The sequence below is a fragment of the Ctenopharyngodon idella genome, chromosome 4 (assembly GCF_019924925.1).
Source record: "Ctenopharyngodon idella isolate HZGC_01 chromosome 4, HZGC01, whole genome shotgun sequence".
In the NCBI taxonomy this organism is placed as follows: Eukaryota; Metazoa; Chordata; class Actinopteri; order Cypriniformes; family Xenocyprididae; genus Ctenopharyngodon; species Ctenopharyngodon idella.
The window spans coordinates 8,236,087-8,251,815 of record NC_067223.1 but is presented as its reverse complement, the minus strand read 5'-3'; the positions used below and the strand labels follow the sequence as shown (position 1 = coordinate 8,251,815).

At 37.1% G+C, this 15,729-nt stretch overlaps 1 long non-coding RNA gene across 1 annotated transcript in view; it reads right to left on the bottom strand.

Moving 5' to 3' along the window:
• Positions 1–1,666: 1,666 nt before the first annotated feature.
• LOC127510386 (uncharacterized) overlaps positions 1,667–15,729 on the bottom strand; it is a 75,501-nt gene continuing 61,438 nt past the window's right edge. Inside the window, exon 4 of the long non-coding RNA XR_007929610.1 lies at positions 1,667–2,498. This is a non-coding gene — a long non-coding RNA (uncharacterized LOC127510386). The remainder of the gene's footprint in view (positions 2,499–15,729) is intronic.

The window sequence follows — 15,729 nt, the reverse complement described above, 5'->3', positions numbered from 1 at the left end:
ATGTAAGTACATAAGTATATACTCTCTATACTCCAATACATTTGTGTTGAGCAATGCAGTTACTTGTTACATTTTGCATGGCACCTAACTTTTTCTGCAGCAGTTTATTTCTGCTATAAAATAAGTTATATCGCCATCTACAGGGCACTGAAAGTGCTATATCTTGTGAGTTATGCCCTTACTCACCCAAACAAGGCTACTTTACGTGAATGCAAGTGCTTTAGCAGGTAGTTGCTGAATCACAGGTGTTTTATATATGAGATGAGGACATGGCTGCAGCCGGTGATGAGGCTGAAACCAGCTAGCACATCCAGTGCAAGTAAGCTTTGACTATTTCATTTTACGTAACATTATTTTATTTATCTGTTATATTGAAGAGACCTTTTTGAAGGATATTGGTTTACTTATGCCCTTTTTGAGCTTAACTAGACTTGAGTGTCTGTTTGTAAGAGGCTGTTGATTTATTGTAATATTGAGGTGTTCAGTTTTATTTTGGTTTTAGAAAATAAACATGTCATTGCTTTCCTCACAAATCAACCGTTTCTTGTTTTTCACTGGCATGTCCCTTAGGTGTTGAGGACTAGTGCATATTTGAGCCTACATTCAGTACGAGTAAAATACTTAAGTACTGTTAAAGTCAGATACTCTAAGACTTTTACTCAAGTCGTATTGGAATTGGTGACTTGTTACTCGTAATGGAGTCATTTTCGCTGTAAGGTACTTTTACTCAAGTATGGTTTTCAGGTACTCTTTTCACTTTGATTACTCTCCCCTGATTTTCCTTAGTTCTGTGTCCAGTATTGTCAATGTTAATGTGGTTAAGTTACATTCTTTTCCTGCAATCTCCTGTTTTCTCCTGAGTGTTCTGTTTTTAAATTTATTAAAGACTGTTTTGTTCTTTATCTCCTTCACTGTTAGCTTCATTACAGGCATCTTATTCCTACGCCCCATGATGCTTTGAGCGTTTATTATGGGTGTATTATGGGTGTAACTTCCGTTAATCTGTAAACAATCAGTGAAAGGCCTGCTCTATGAACACGATAATAGGTTTTTTTTAAACTGGGTACAATTATGATGATATTATTCTACTCACCCTTCAACCATCGAACATTAAAAGGACATTTAAAAGTTTAAAAACATCAAGTACTTTCAACAGACCATGAATAACCCCAAAAGTGCGATTCTTAGCAATAGCAATAATGGACGGGTTAAATATCACTGTAGTTATATATATATATATATATATATATATATATACGTATAACATACGTTGCCTTAATCAAAAATGTTCATTAACTTCAGCATTGCGTGATACTATTTCAAAGTGATTTCCATCATTTTGACAGATAATAAATTGTATTTACCTGTGAAAACAAACCTGGCAAGAGAAGTGAGGATTTGAGGAGAAAAACGAAAGATTCTTTGTGCATTCCGGTGACTTATTAATGGATTAGTTCACTTTGAAATGAAAATTAGCCCAAGCTTTACTCACCCTCAAGCCATCCTAGGTGTATATGACTTTCTTCTTTCTGATGAACACAGTCGGAGTTATATTAATAAATATCCTGACGCGTTCAAGCTTTATAATACGAGTATGAAGTATGAAGCTCAAGAAAGTGCATCCATCCAGCATAAACGTACTCCACACAGTTCCGGGCGCAAATAAAGGGCTTCTGAAGCGAAGCGATGTGTTTGTGTAAGAAAAATATCCATATTTAACAAGTTATAAAGTAAAATATCTCCTTCCGTATTCATCTTACGAAGAAAGTGTAACGGCTCTCGCAGTTCAAAAAAGCTTACGCTACATCCTCATCTTCCATATTGAACTTACGAAAAAAGCATAACTGACATCAAACTGAAGAATAAGCTTTATTTATAGGGCAACCTTATGATTTGAAATGATTCGTTTCAGTCTTTTTGAATGGAAGTTTCCCAAAACTGGAAGTGCCACCCATAATTCAAAACGCTGTAGGCTTGTCAGGAATAAGGTGGATATGCACAATAAGCAAAGGTTAATCTGGGAAAGAGCAGAGCTCTTCCTGTTTTCAAGTAATCATCACTCTTACATGACAGATACAACATGTGTGAGCTCTGAGGCTGCACAGACAATTGCGCTGTGCAGTGGCACATGACATCTGACATATGCAGCCATGCGTGATGAAAAATAGTGGCTGGACATAAAACAGTATATGGGACCTTTAAGAGCATTCAAAACTCTGACACGCTACATCACTCATACGAGAGCAGCTCATGGGTGCTGCTGACACTAACAAGCAGTGATAGTGAACTGATTGCAATGAGCCAAAACAATGAGGGGGAAAACAGATACATGAAGCTCTCTCTACATTCAGAGAAATCTCTGATAGTCTGGAGCAATTTCCAAAAGGATGGAGCAATTCACAGCAGGATTGTATCAATTTTCCACAGGTGAAAGGGAGATCCTTTTTACTATTCACAGCGTGACAGCATATGGACCCCTGGGAAAAGCAGTCACACACCTGCATGGAGGAAGAAGAAAAGAGAAGAAACAGACCATAAAAAACAGGAACAAGCACCTAAACCAGGAATAGAGGTTTTTGGAGGTGGAAAACAAATAGACCAAAGCAGAAATCCAAGTATACAGAAAATGCGCACACACACACACACACACACACACACACACACACACACACACACCACACGCACACGCACACGCACACACACACACACACACACAGGATTACAAACACAACAGACACTGGGATTACAGAGAGCACACACATGCCCCCAAAAACACACGTCACAGGATTACGCCAGCACTCAGCTACATCCATAATGGTTTTCTAGATAAAGCTGAGGGCAGCAGCAGCAACAATGACATCATGCCATGGCCTAATGTGATCTTTCCACTTCCGATGCAGTCTGTGATGCAACTGCATGTGCAATGTGCAAATTACACACGGATCACAAAGACAGTGCAAAAGCTCTGAGCTATGCTTCAGAGCCACATATTACTTCGCGATTCAGAGAAAAGCAAATGCCAGCTTGACTTACATTCATTTGCAACACAATAGTGCAACTTATAGGAAGAGTTTGGCCAAAAATTGTATGAATTATATTTACAGTGACCATGGGGTGTCAAGCTTAAAAAAGGACAAAAAAGCACACACTTTAAAATCAGCAAGTAGTCCAATATGACTAGCGCACTATATTCAGAATATCATTATTTACTCATAATCTTTATCTCTGTCATTCTATCTAAATTTCAGTTTGTTCATCACACAAAGCTATTGTTTGGCTTACGATGACTTGAAATACAGTGCGCAAGTCATATTGGTTATGCTTATAGTGTTTTTACAGTTTTGGACCCTTTTGATCTTTGGCCAGGGTTATTATATTATATTATATTATATTATATTATATTATATTATATTATATTATATTATATTAATTTTATTATATAAATTTTATTATATTATATTATATTATATTAAGTAATTTTAGTGCTTAAACATAATATATTTTAGTTAGTTCCCAAAGCAACTTTTTAAGTTTTTTAAGTTTGTTTTTCATCTAATATTTATATTTTATTTTATTCCAGCTTTATTTCACATACCGAAAACTACTTTTAATATAGTTTTAGTAAATTATAACATCACTGACCTTGACAGCCCATGGTGATTATAGACATACAGCAAGTTCGAGTAATGTGAGGGAGTTCAGAAACATTAGAAATGCCATGTAAGCTTAGAATTGCTGACTGGGGAACAGATTATTTTTATTTTATCGTTTTATATTATTTTAATATTTTATTTTATTTCCATTTTATTATTTTATGTATGCTTTATTTTCTGAACACATAACTGAAGATTATTTTGAGACAGTTAGACACAGGCCTGTGGTTATTTAAAGGGCCAGTTTACACACTTAGTGGGGGGTCCAGTTCTACAGTAACACACACACACAAACACACACACACTAATTGCCATCCAAATAACTCAGCTGTTATGAAGAACTTTTTCTGTCTTTGTGAGGACATTCATTGACACAATGCAATCTCTAGCTCCTTACCATCACAACTGAATGCCTAACACAAAGCTGACACTACACCTACCCTTAAAGGTTAAAATGCCCCTTTTTACAAGATGTAATATAAGTCTCAGGTGTCCCCAGAATGTGTCTGTGAAGTTTTAGCTCAAAATACCCCACAAATCATTCATTATACCATGTTGTAAATGCCCATTTTGAGTCGAAGGAAAAACATGTTTCATGCATGTATCTTTAAATGCAAATGAGCTGCTGCTCCCCACCCCTCTTTCCAGAAGAGGGTGGAGTCTACAGCTTGTGCCTCGGATACTGTACCAAAAACTAACAAAACATCTGTTTGGTTTTTATCATCTCTATCGCGATCACGCTCAAGTGACATTGCAGGTCTTCATCATCATGATGTGCACGCGTTACGCAAACCATATCAGTCTAAACTTCTGATATATGGTTTTCTGATTGCACACATCTGAAGCACGCGCACAGAAAGCTGGCTGTCAGAGGAGCATCCCGTGAGTATTAAAATAAGTTCTCTTTCACGTCTCAATCTATCAAATACACAGAAGGTTATGTAAAAAAAACACAAAGTTCACATAAACACAGTCATTATGTCTGTGAGCATAAACAGCAAGTAAAGAAATCACATGTGTATATTAGTATTAAAGTGAAAGCAGTGTAATATACAGTACCTACTGCTATATATGCTGTCAGTATGAATCAAACAACAAAAGAAAGATAGAAAATCACTCACTGCTCTTGATTGAATAACTTATAGCTTCAATAAGAATACTTTTTTACTTGAATGCTGCTGTTAAATACTCTGGCGAGGATATAAACATGGTGGACTGTGTACAGCTCACTCAGGGCGGGGTCTATGCTAATAAGTCCGTCAGCAGTCGTGGGCGGGGCCTAAGCATTTGTGACATTACAAAGGCTTATTACACTGCTTATGATTTATGGGGATAAAAAAAAAAGAGGAGTGGGTGGATTTTTACCATTATAGAGTGGTTGTGTACACACCTCTGACACGTATTTATGTTCAAACACCATATAAAAGTGCATTTTGCATAATAGGTCCCCTTTAACCTTATTATAACCTAATCCCTAAAGTATTTACCCTCAAACAGGCCTTTAAATGGTTCTCAGAAAGTGAGGACCGGCCAAAATGTCCTCACTATTCTCTCTTTGTCCTCACTCTGATGGTCTAAAACTCAAACTGGTGTTCACAAAACATAGTTATACAAGTATACACATGCACACACACAATAGAGCACAGATTTTTTTCTAGTTAACCTTACGCACGTCCTGATTTTGCAGAGTTAGACGCATTCCTGCATGGGTCAACATATTTTGTTGATCCTGGAACAACATTCCTGTTTAATCATAACCATATCCCTACCCCTAAACCTAACCCTACCCATAACACATCCCTAAAATCAGAAGGAAATGATACGTTAACAACACAGATGTCGAAGCACCTAACCCTGGTTGTAAGCCTAAACTTGACATAAACTATAAACTGGTCCCTCAAATCTGATTGGTTGATTGGAATGTTGTTCCAGGATCAACAAAGATGTTGATCCAGGAACATGTTGCACTTGGTGAACCTTACAGCAAAAAGACTCCTTGAAACATTTATATATATATATATATGTGTGTGTGTGTGTGTGTGTGTGTGTGTGTGTGTGTGTGTGTGTGTGTGTGTGTAGAAAACTGGCATACTGGATTAGAATTGCACCTTTTTCAAGCCTTCAAAAAGCTCCATGTCCCAGATCTGAGTTGGGGGAGAAAAAGTCAGACTGACCCAGCTGACTGAAGTGGAGTTGGAAAGTAGGTGGGTGCCACAGAGTGCTGGAAGAGCCAATGGCCCAGTCTGACAATTCACTTCAGCAATCAGGTCAAAGACAAACCACAGCGGACATGCGCACGCACACACATGCAACTCGTGCAAACTCAATTACACTCTCTTTGTCTCTCACACATTAACAGGGTGCAAATTGCATGGTGTGTGTGTGTGTGTGGTGGTGGGTAGATATATGGGTCTTGAAAAGTACATATTATTTTGCAACGCTCACAAACAGAATTCGCATTTCCCCGAGGAGGTAACCATAGAAACAGAATGCTGCTTGAACAATTTCCGTTGCAATTAGTATCAGGCAGTAAGGCAACAAAACATGACAAGTACTGTCATTACGTATAACTTTATTATAGATTTGCATATCACAAAATTATTACAAAAAATGTTACACTATGATTTTTTTTTTCTCATGCCCCCAACATGAGGTTTTGTCAAATTTAGTTCATGTCAAAATTGGGAACAAATTTGCCCACAAAATATGATTAAGTAGGTACACACACATGTTTTTTTTCACTAGTGGGAACATTGCTAAACCTACCTATCGCAGAAACTCTAGATTTAAATAAAAACATGTTTTGGCATTTTTATGTGAGGACCAGCAATGTCCTCACTAGTCGATTGTCATAATATTTCTCTATAAAAGTGAGCACATTTGACCCTCACAAGTATAGCTACACACACACACACACACACACACACACACACACACACACAGCCAATCACATCCATAAAGCTATAGCTCTCTGCTTTGATTGACAGGCAGCCTCCAAATGAGGTGGCTCTGCACTATGGGGAGATTGTGGTGTCATTTCTTCCAGAGTGAGAGAAGAAATTTACCCATCATGCTGCACACTGTTCCATATAGGAACACAACACATACAATTCACCCTCTCTAAAAATAGCTGGAAACTTCAGGCAAGTGGCAAGCGCGACGCACAATCTCCACTCCACACAGCAGGACTAAAATCAGCTCAGTGGACGAATTCAATCACGACTCTAATAATATGCATGGAAACGCGGGGGTGCGTTTCAGTCCGTGAACCTGACTTTGAATAATCTCCTCAAACGGAACAAAACCGTTCCCGACCCAAGTGTCTGCCATTAGCGATTTCTCCTCGGGAAATCCGCAAACTGAGATATTGGCGGCCACAGAGCCAATGACATCATCGCCAGCAGCACTGCCACAGAGTATCATGATGACATGGTAGGACAAGTGTTTACACTTTTCCGTGGCATTTCGCCCATGCAGACTGTGGGTTTTAGACTGGCTTGGTTGAGTGAAGGCCAAAACCACAGCCATCCCACAGTGGAATGGAAGTTAACATTAGTACCCTAAAAACAATATTTGCTGCCTTTTATATACACACAAAGGGTGCTAAAGTGACTTTTTGCCACACCAACCAATGGCAAGGGAATTGAGAAAATAATTCCTGTCATGAAACTGTATTTTTATTGCAGAATATCCATATGATAATGGAATTATTTAGATGCTTTATATTCATTGTATATCTGAGGCAAACTGTGGAGGTCTTTGTTAGCATCATACACAGACAGTCTCTATGTGATCAAAATCCCAATAGGTGATAGATAACACCACCTGCCACAATAGTGACAGGTGGTGTTACCGATCACCCATTGTGATTTGGTTTCTCACGTTTTCATTTTGTCAGCTTAAAGGGATAGTTCACCCAAAAATGAACATTTTGTCATCATTTACTCAACCTAATGTTGTTCCAAACCTGTATGAGTTTCTTTCTTCTGTTGAACACAAAAGAAGATATTTTGGTAACACTTTAGTATAGGGAACATGTATTCACTATTAACTACGACTTTTCCCTCAATAAACTCCTAATTTCCTGCTTATTAATAGTTAGTAAGTTAGTTGTTAAGTTTAGGTATTGGGTAGGATTAAGAATGTAGAATAAGGTCATGCAGAATAAGGCATTAATATTTGCTTATTAATTACTAATAAGCAGCTAATATTCTAGTAATATGCATGCAAATAAGCAACTAGTTAAAATACCCTAAAATAAAGTGTTACCGATATTTTACAGAATGTTGGTAATCAAACAGATGACGATAGACATTGACTTCTATAGTAGGAAAAAACATACTATGGCTACCATCAACTGTCCGGTTACCAACATTCTTTAAAATATCTTCTTTTGTGTTCAACAGAAGAAAGAAACTCATACAGGTTTGGAACAACATTAGGGTGAGTAAATGATGACAGAATTTTCATTTTTGGGTGCACTATCTCTTTTATATGCACAATATTCCATATATTTCATCCTAGATACACTTCTAATGATTCCATTTTCCCTGAGGAAAAAAAGTTCAATTCATGATTGACTGATCAATTAGTAGAGAATTTGACAGAGCATGAAGGTCAATGACAGTACGAGTGTTTACGAAAAAGGGAAAACTAGTTTAAAACACATTCTTAGAAATGTAAGTGAAATAAAGTTGAAATAAAATATAAACATTGCACTCCATCTAAAAAAAACCTGAACAAAAATTAGAATATTGTTGGCAAGTAACTAAAATAAACAAGTACTAAAATGACTAAAACTGAAATAAAAATAAAAGCAAATAACAAAATCACAATTAAAATGAAAACTGAAAACCTAAAAATAATAACTCATTCAAAATGTTAATAAATGCTATAATAGTGTATAAAAAATACTAAAATAACACCGTTTGATGTCATGCTTTCTGAAGTTTGTACAGATATCACAAATAATTATTTTGAAAATGTCATTAAAGTTTGGGAAGTCGCACCACATGACACTGTATTTACTCACATTTGATGTTCAGTGAGTGTTAATTTTGGACTCAGCACACGCATATTCAAAGGATCTTCAATCTATGATTCATACAAATCCTAGAGGTGTGAACATAGACACCCTCCTCTCCATTTCTCCCCCTCCTTCTCTACACCTTCTCACATCCCGTGGGATCAGCCGACCATTTAAATTGAATTCCACATCATTCCAAGAACTGTCGTCCCTCCTCAGTGACAGATGCGGATGGTTTATTCTAATTGGCACCAAAGGCAGAATTTACTTAGTGAGCATGATCTAACTGCCGTCTCAGCTAATGACTATAATAGCAAGCAGACACTATGGGACTAGCTCTCACTCTCTTCTTTATCACACACACATAATCCCACACTCTACCCCCTGTAGACCAAGCTCTAACGCTCACATTTATAGCAGAATAGAAATCGTTTAAGCTATGGTCCAGGTTGCTGTTATAAGCTCTAACACTGTAACAGCTTCCATTACCAGCAGGAGAATTTGTAAGACATGACATGCTATCAAAGTGAGGACATTCCATAGGCGTAATGGTTTTTATACTGTACAAACTGTACATTCTATCCCCCTATACTAACCCTACCTCTAAACCTACACATCACAGAAAACATTCTGCATTTTTAAATTTTTAGTGTGTTTTTAAAGCTATTTTAAATATGAGGACTCATGAAATGTCCTCATATTTCATGTTTACGTCGTAATACCAGTGTAATACCCATGTCATTATACAAATTTGTGTATATCACAAAAACGTGCACACACACACACACACACACACACACACACACACACACACACACACACACATATCGTCTCAGCAATTCTAATAACAATTCTCAAGTCTATTGTTTTTTTCCAGCATGACACAGATGTTATAAAGATGTCAAGTGCAGAGAGAGCAAGATTGGAAAAGGAAATAATTACCAACATCCTCAGGGAAAAGAGACGTGTAAACAGATCACCACCACTTTTACAGGACAGAAAATATTTCTAAAATTATGCAGCTGACTGATGCTTAAGATGTGAGAACTGATGGCTTTTCTGTTAACAAGTTTAATCAATATATCATACAAACATCAAGTATTCATATATAATATTAGATCATTATTAAAATGCATTTCTGCAGCACCAGCATCACTAAACATAATGTTAATGTCAAATATCTATCAGAAAAGTTCATTAGCCTCAAAGAAAATGTACAACAGTTGAAGTGCTGCCACATCATGCAGAGATATCATATTATAGCCACCTCAATATGACGATCATAAACCACTCGGTGATGCAAGACACAAAGTCGAGGGCAATTGTTTTTTCTCCTCGTGTGACACTTTCTTATGCACGTAGAGCAGAACTTTCCAGAAACATTGCATACTAGTTTCAAACTGTGGTTGAAAACTTACCAGTGCAAAATACCATAAAAAGGTACAGATTTCAAAGAACCATGGAGTTTCTGTCACTTAACTGATAAAACATTGATTTTCGTTATGATTAAGTAATAGATTTAGCACGCACAGGTTTGGAGAACTGTGTACAGGAATTGCCACAGGTCTCTGCTTGTCAACTTGCGATAAACAGCATTCATTTTCCATTGGGGAATGATTAAGTCACACAAGCTAAACTTTAATTGAGGTTTAGACCTTTTATGCTGAAGACAGCAGACTGCATCAGATTAAAGGTTAGGTCTTGAGCCAGTACCTGTAATCAAAAGAGTTTTTTCCATTGTAAAAAAAATATCACCTTTCCTGAAATGCAATGCAAGATAAGAGGCTAGTTGATGGTGCCATTTTAGATTTGCTTTCCTATGTAATAATTTTACAGCACTGTAACTATTTTATGGTTCAAGAGCCCTTTGAAAGCTCTTTCTCTGGGTCAAATGTATGCCAGCAAACTGCATGTTACATGTAAGCTTCATATTAATAAAATAAAATAATAAAAAACTAAACTAAAATAAAATCTACTAATAAAAACAGGTTGCTATATTAAAATATAAATAAGGTTGCAATTTTTGTTATTTTGTCACTTGAGATATGGGTCTTTCTGCACTGATAATGCAGACATAAATAAAATCAATTCACCCCACAATGTTACCATTCCTGTCCAATGGTCGAATATGAAATATGACTACAAATATGTTGGAACAGATTCCTTACACGGGATTGGAAGCACTTAGCTCTACAGAAAGGCTTTGAAATCAATCAAAGTGGAAGTTAATTCCATGGTGTTTGAGAGTAGACATATTAGAAGTACAGTAAGACATTTTATTCTGTTCGAGTGCTGGAGGAATTTATTCAACAAGGACAACCTGTTAATTCATGAACTAGGCTTGATTTGTGATTCATAGAGTTTGCCTCAAAGAGTCTAGAAAAAAGCTACATCCAACACACAAAATGTACAGTCAATTTGAATAACCAGCATTTGCGACATGTACAAATATATTCAGTTTGTGTTATCTTGCTGCAACAATATCAAAAAAAAAGAAAAAAAGATCTATGATAGTTTTAAAGAAATCTGTAAAACAGAAACAAGGAATATAAAAGGGTCAGTACATCTTTGCTATTGAAAATTGTTGTATTTCGCAATTGTTCACAACTGTTTCCCATTGTACAAACATGCCACACAAATGCATTCAAAAGATGTTGGGCATTAAAAGTGAAAATGTTCAATAGCTTTTTGTAGCCAAGACTTGAAGTTGACGTTCAGAAATAAACCTCCTAAATAGTGTGACATATAAGTGGATTATAAATCAACTTGACTTTTTGTACTTGGTTAACTCACAGGGAATGTAGAAGCAGCCAGTGATCTACTTGCATTAAATGGTGGAGACTCAGAAGAATGGAAATAAAGTGACTCAGGGGAGAGCAGCGAGAAGTGACCTGAACTGGCTCAGAGACAGATACCCACTCTAAATGATGATGAGGACATGAAGAAGACGAAGTAGTAGTAGTAGTAGTAGAAGAAAAACTAGCATGCCCCACTTTCTGTGTGCATTTTTTGATTAGTATAACCTGGAACTAAACTAGGTCTACAAAAACTTGATAAACATTAGATCCAACAGTTGTACCACTATGCTCTCCTGGCTGTATGCGTTACAGTAGCTCTCTGCATTATTGATGCGCGTTTGGAGTCATGGTTTATTCAGGAAGTGCTGCACTGAGTCATCTGCTCCACTGAGAGGGGTCTTAGCGATGCCGCGTAGCGCCGTTTGGGTTACACTGTGCGCTGATCCAATCCATTGATCATTAATCCAACGCGAAAACCAAAAACCAGGTGTGGACTTGAGGGAAACGTCCCTGTCTTTGTCACCTTCTCACGCAATGAAATGTAGGATACATCTCGCGTACACACACACACACACTTCGAGCACTCTGCCATAATGAGCTGCTCTAATTTCACAGCAGATGGAAAATGTCTCTTTTCTCGCTCCCTCTCACTGACGGTAGCCAGGCTGTGGCCTAGGATCGGGCAGGCCGTATCAAGTGATGGGGAAAGGGTGAAGTGGCTGGTGACTAGCTTAACCACAGTGGAAAAACTGCCTCAGCCCTCATCAATATTTCAGCCGTGCCTGCTGAAAACCAATACTGGCCAACATATTCCATCTTGTCATTGGAAGAGAGGATCGAATGCCGTGCCTTGACATGCTAACATTGTCGCCTTACAAACGGTGATGTAAAGCCTGATGTATTATTCATTGTTTCTCCAGAGGAGAAGGCGGAGGGCTGACGGAGGAGGAGAGGCTATGTAACGGAGGAGGTCAAGGAGAAGTGAGGGAGAAGGCCAAAGTGAGATGATGAAATGAAAGAAGTCATTTCAGACATATGCTCCCTGTGTCACTTCAGGCTAATGGTCTCAGGGATGTGATAACAACGGTGAACCCAAATGCCACAGTAATTAGCAGGCCGGTTAAACCGCTAGGTTAGGGCAGTAGTCGATGGGTCATTAACGTCATATTGGTGGCAACTGGCCTTCGCGTGCACTGTTTCCTCAGAAACTGACAGATCTCCAGTTCCATCTTCTGTCGAGTGACCTGGTCACTGCCCTATCAATTATTCAACAGGATTCTGTAATCACACAATGCATACATCATCCCAGAATAGTGTGCAACAGTATATTTTCCTTCAACAGATGTTGTGCTATATGTGTCATATGGTATACACAGATGGCAGTCTGCCAATTGATCTGAACTGAGAATGTCCTTTAAAGGATTAGTTCACCCAAAAATGAAAATGATGTCATTAAGTACTCACCCTCATGTCGTTCCAAACTCGTAAGATGTTCGTTCTTCTTCGGAACACAAATTAAGATATTTTTGATAAAATCAGATGGCTCAGTGAGGCCTGCATTGGCAGCAAGTTAATTTAGACTTTCAATGCCCAGAAAGGTACTAAAAACATATTTAAAACTGTTCACAGGTCTACAGTGGTTCAACCTTAATGTTATGAAGCGACGAGAATACTTTTTGTGCGCCAAAAAACAAAAAAAAAATAACTTTATTCAACAATATCTAGTGATGGGCAATTTCAAAACACTGATTCATGAAGTTTCAAAGCTTTACAAATCTTTGTGGTTCAGAGCATGAAAGTCACGTGATTTTAGTAAACGAGGCTTCGTTACATCATAAGTGTTTCGAAATTTCAATGGTTCACGTGACTTTGGCAGTTTGATACACACTTCGAACCACTGATTCAAAACAAAAGATTCGTAAAGCTTCATGAAGCAGTGTTTTGAAATCGCCCATTACTAGATATTGTTGAATAAAGTCGTTATTTTGTGTTTTTGGCACACAAAAAGTATTCTCGTTGCTTCTCAACATTAAGGTTGAACCACTGTAGTCACATGAACTGTTTTAAATATATCTTTAGTAGCTTTCTGGGCGTTTGAAAGTGTAAATTAACTGTCCCTCCACTGACAGCCTACGCAACTACCACTTTCAAGCCCCAGAAAGGTTCATTTATTTTGTAAATAAAGTGGTAAATTATTATTATTATTATTATTATTATTATTTGCACAAACAAAGCACCTATAAAATTGAGGTTAAACCACTGGAGTCAAATTGATTACTTTTATGATGTCTTTAATATCTTTCTGGGGCTTGAAAGTGGTAGTTATGTAGGCTGACAATGGAGGGACAGAAATCTCTCAGGTTTCATTAATAATATCTTCGTTTGTGTTCCAAAGATGAACAAAAGTCTTACAGGTCTGGAACCACATTTGGGTGAGTAATTAATAACAGAATTTTTAATTTTGGGTGAACTATCCCTTTAAATTCAGATTACATTTCAGAATTTGAATTGAGGTAGCTAACAATGTATATGTTTAATACAAATTTGAATGTTATTAGAGTAAAGAAAGAATGAAAGTCAAAAAAAAAAAAAAAAAAAAAAAATATATATATATATATATATATATATATATATAACTACAGTAAGTGTAGTTTTTAATAATGCATTTCATTTTTCAGTATGATTTACCCATAAACATGCTATCATACATGAGGTATTTCTAGAAACATCAAATGGTATTAATAAGAATTTAAAATGCCACCTACAGATTTTTTGTTTGTTTGTTTGTTTGTTTATATCTCATATTTAATAAATTGAATTGTATTAGCATGGTGGAACAACACTTGTCAGAAAATGTCATTTACCCCAAATTTTTATATACATGAAATGTAAAGGTGCAGTCCTTGATGGTCACTATAATACTATATTTAATAATAATTTTTATTAATTTTTAATTAATAATAAAATATGCTCAACTATTATTATATGAAATAATAGAAAGCTGTAGGTTAAAGGCAATTAATATATTATACACAATGTTTCATGTAAACAAACCTTTTTATTAATTCATATTTCCTGCACAATGGGGGATTTCCATGCCTTTTTTGATTTCTAACAGATAAAGAGAGTAGGAAAACATGAGTAAGAGAGGAAATGACTGTATTTCTAGAGCAGACTGTATCGCCACACCCCTTTTTCTTCACCAGATGGTACAATCCACATGCACTCAGATCAGCAGAATAACCCTTAGTCACAGTTGTCCAGATAATGACCTAAACTCAACCCCTCCCCTACTTCAAACAGCTATTATTTACTGGCTTATCTTTGCTTTCTTTCCCATGGGGGCAAAGGGGCAGGTGGGCAGACTGGTGGCACAGAGGGCCGTTTTACTGTAAACTCCCTCCAAAAGCCCCCCACTCATCAGAGGCTGATTGTTCTGGCTTCCCGTTTTCCTCCCACAAGGCTTGAGTTAGGATAGATTTAGCTAGGTTTTGTGCATGTGTTTGCGTGTCAATGCAGACTGTTGAACCAACAAATACACACCCATAAAGGAAAATAAGAAAATAACCTCTAAAGAAAACTCAGAAGATGAGCTTCAATTTCAGCATCTCATTTCCCCGAACAAGACCTGTTTATTATCCGGGCTAAATCCTCAGTTGATCTCGATTTTATGAGCCCTCGTCCGCTTTGCAGCAGCTCTTACAGCTCTAATGGATGTTTGGCTCTCATAATGACTCCCATTTCATGAATATCATGTGCTCCTGCTGCAGATGTGGAGCCGTTCCAGACAGACAGCACCTTCTGTGTGTGTTTATTTACATTAGTAAACATGGTGGCGGTGTGTGTGTGTGTGTGTTGACTCAAGTTATTGATGGGGAGAATGACTGGAGAGTAAACAGGTTTTTGATGTAATCATATTATATTTTCATTTTTTCTTTCCACTTTGTGAACTTTCAGTTCCTTTTCTTTTCACCAGACAGACGAACCGCAAAGCACGAAAAGAAAAAGTTAAAGGGAAAGTTCTCCAGAAAATGATTCATGTTGTTCCAAACTGGTATGACCTTTCTTTCTTTTGTGGAACACAAAAGGAGATGTTTAGCAGAATGTTCATGCTGCTGTTTTCCATATAACGAGAGTGAATGGTGATACTCCAAGTATTTTGAAGCCATACATCAGCTTGACATTTAGTCATTGCAAAACTCTTTAATGGTTTATGGAAGAGAGAAATCAAACAGGTTTGGAATGGCATGAG